The sequence below is a fragment of the Meriones unguiculatus genome, chromosome 11, assembly GCF_030254825.1.
Source record: "Meriones unguiculatus strain TT.TT164.6M chromosome 11, Bangor_MerUng_6.1, whole genome shotgun sequence".
Classification (NCBI taxonomy): Eukaryota; Metazoa; Chordata; class Mammalia; order Rodentia; family Muridae; genus Meriones; species Meriones unguiculatus.
In genome coordinates this window covers 41,291,341-41,294,816 of record NC_083359.1, presented here as the reverse complement: position 1 = coordinate 41,294,816, position 3,476 = coordinate 41,291,341, and positions in this window count along the sequence as shown.

Sequence of the window (3,476 nt, the reverse complement as noted above, 5' to 3'; positions counted from 1 at the left end):
AACATTGCCAAACTCATTTTATGAGGCCACAGTATCCTGATACCCAAACCACACAAAGATTCAACAAAAGAAGAGAATTAGAGACCAGTTTTCCTCATGAATATTGACACAGAAATATTAAATAAAATACCCACAAATTGAATCCAAGGACATTCAAAAAGATCATCCACCATGATCAAGCAGGCTTCATTCCAGAGACACAGGGATGGGTCAACATATGAAAATCTGCCAATGTAACCCACCACATAGCCAAACTTAAAGAAAAAAACACTAGATCTTCTCATTAGATGTTGAAAAGCCTTTGACAAAATTGAGTACCCCTTTAGGATAAAAGTCTTAGAGATATCAGGAACACAAAGGCCATACCTAAGCATAATAAAGTTATTTACATCAGTCTTATAGCCAACATCAACTTCAATGGAGAAAAAGTCAAAGCGATTCCACTAAAATCAGGAACAAGAGAAGGTTGTCCACTCTCTCAATACCTAATCATTACAGTACTTGAAGTTCTAGCTAGGGCAGTAAGAGATCAAGGAGATATAAATTGGGAAGGAGGACGCCAAAGTACTGATATTTGCAGAGGATGAGTAACCTACATAAGTGACCCCAAAAGTTTTACTGAGAAGTCCTACAGCTGATAAACACCTTCAGTGAAGTGGCTGGATTAACTAAAAAGAAAAAAAAAAATCGGCAGTCCTCTTATATACAAATGATAAACAGGCTAAGAAAGAAAGCAGGAAAACACCCTTCACAATAGCCACAAATAACATAAACTACCCTGGTGTAACTCTAACCAAGCAAGTGAAAGACCTGTATGACAAGAATGTCAAGTCTTTGAAGAAAGAAATGGAAGAAGATGAAAAGATCTCCCATGCTCTTGGATCAGTAGGATTAACATAGTGAAAATGGCTATCTTACCAAGAACAATCTACATATTCAATGCAATCCTTATCAAAATTCCAACACAATTCTTTACAGACCTTGAAAGAACAATTGTTAATGGTTATTTTAAAATTGTATTGCAGCTTTTCTTTTAACCCAGCTAACACCAAATAATTGAGACTGGGCTATTATATTTATTTAACAAGTTTAAGACACAACCACTAAGCAGTATTAACCTGTTTTAACCCTCCAAGATAATCTGGCTAGCTTCTAGCTAAAATCCCAGAGATGCTTGCATTTTAATGGCTTTCTCTTCTCCAGCTGCTCTCTCATAATATCTCCTGGACCTTTCCTCATGGCTGAATCCGGCTTCCATTTTCTCTCTCCTCCTCCCCTGGCTGGCAGAAAGTCCAGCCGGATTCTCTCCTCTGCTCAGTCACTTGCTGTTAAGCTTCTTTATTGAAGTATCAGGGAACAGTTGGGAAACAATGTTTACACAACATTGAGAGAGGAGAGTCTCGGAGCAACCATATATGGGGAGCACAAGAAACCAGCATTTGGATCTTTACACAGTACACAGTAACATAATACTCAACTTTATTTAAAAAAACAAAAAACCCAGGCTAGCTAAAGATATCCTGTACAACAACAACAACAACAACAAAACTTCTGAAGGAATCATCGTTCCTGGTTTCAAGCTCTACTACAGAGCTATGGTAATAAAAAGCCACGTGGTTTTTGGCTTAAAACCAGACAGTGGGTCAATGGAATTGAATTGAAGACCCAGATATAAATCCACACACCTATAGATACTTGATTTTTTTTTTTAAACAAAGAACACAAAATTATACAATGGAAAAAAAGGAACCATCTTCAACAAACGGTGCTGGTCAGACAGGATGTATGCCTGTAGAAGAATGCATATCTATCATGTAAAAGATCCATATCTGTCGTCCTGCACAAGACTCAAGTCCAAGTGGACCAAGGACCTCAACACAAAACCAGATACATTAAACATGATAGAAGAAAAAGTGGGGAATAGCTTTGAAGGCATAGGCACAAGACACAACTTCCTGAACAGAACATCAATAATGCAGACACTAAGACCAACAATTAATGAATCATACCTCATGAAACTAAAAAGTTTCTGTAAGACAAAGGACACCATCAATAGGACCTACAGAATGGGAAAAGAACTTCACCAACCCCCACATTTGACAGAGGGCTAATTTCCAAAATGTATAAAGAACTCAAGAAACTAGATATCAAAAAACCAAATAATCCAATTTTTAAAAGTGGGATACAGAGCTAAATAGAAAATTCTCAACAAAGGAATCCCAAATGAGAACACAGAAATGTTCAAATTCCTTCGCCATCAGGGAAATGCAAATCAAAATCACTCTGAGACTCCATCTCAGACCTGCCAGAATGCTAAAACCAAAACCACAAATGACAGCTCATGCTGGCAAGGATGTGGAGCAAGGGGAACCCTTCTCCAGTATAGCAACCCCAGAGTCCTCTCAAGGAGATCTTGCCATTATCCTCTCTGCTATCATTGTGTAGAGGAAAAATTATTATTATTATTTTTTGACACTCAAAGTCACAAGACACGGGACAGGAAAATGGTGCAGTGGTTGAGAGTTTGTGCTGCCTTTGCAGAGGACCCAAGTTCTGTTCCCAGCGACTGTACTGAGCAGCTCACAATGAATGACCTATATACTCGGCTCTCGGGGATCCAATGCTTTCTTCTATTCTCCAAGGCATCTATAAACATATGGTGTGCGTGCATGCACACACACAGTACATACATACATACATACATACATGCATTCAATTTTTAAAGTAGCACAATACTAGAATAATAGAAACCCCTTCTGATGTAGTTTATTCATTAACAAATAAAGCCCAAATTAGGCGATAAGAAACCTTGGCAGAATCCAGCTTGACTGGAGCAGAGGCAAAAGTGTGACCCCCTGTACTCCTTGTTTCTTTGCCCGGTAACCCTCTGGTGGAAGACAGTTCCGCATATAATACCAACAACACAGCGCTGTAAAACCACAATCTAGCCTTTAATGGCGCCAAGACTGCACTGTTAAAAGATGACCCAGTGGGTGTGGTGGGACACAGCTGTAATCCCAGCCCTCAGAAGCCAGAGGCAGGCAGAGCTCTGTGAGTTCAAAGCCAGCCTAGGCTACAAAGTAAGTCCAAGCCAGCCAGGAAAGGAAGGAAGGAAGGAAGGAAGGAAGGAAGGAAGGAAGGAAGGAAGGAAGGAAGGAAGGAAGGAAGGAGCGAGCTGGAAAGCAAGTGAGGAAGTCATTCCAAGTTGACTTCTGGCGTCCATGTGCATATACATGTGCCTCATGTGCGGTACCCCCCCCCAACACACACACACACATTGACAGGGAGCTGCTTCACTGTTCCATTAAGGCGGCAGCTTCTGGCACACAGCAAACACAATGACTCCCACAGACAACCAGCCTTACCCCTTGCTGTCCAGTATCCAATCATTTTCTCCTCCTGAGGACCTCAGGCGGTCAGCGCTCGCCTCACATAGGTCCTGCGGGTCAGGCCTCCGGTCATGGTGTAGCTGAATC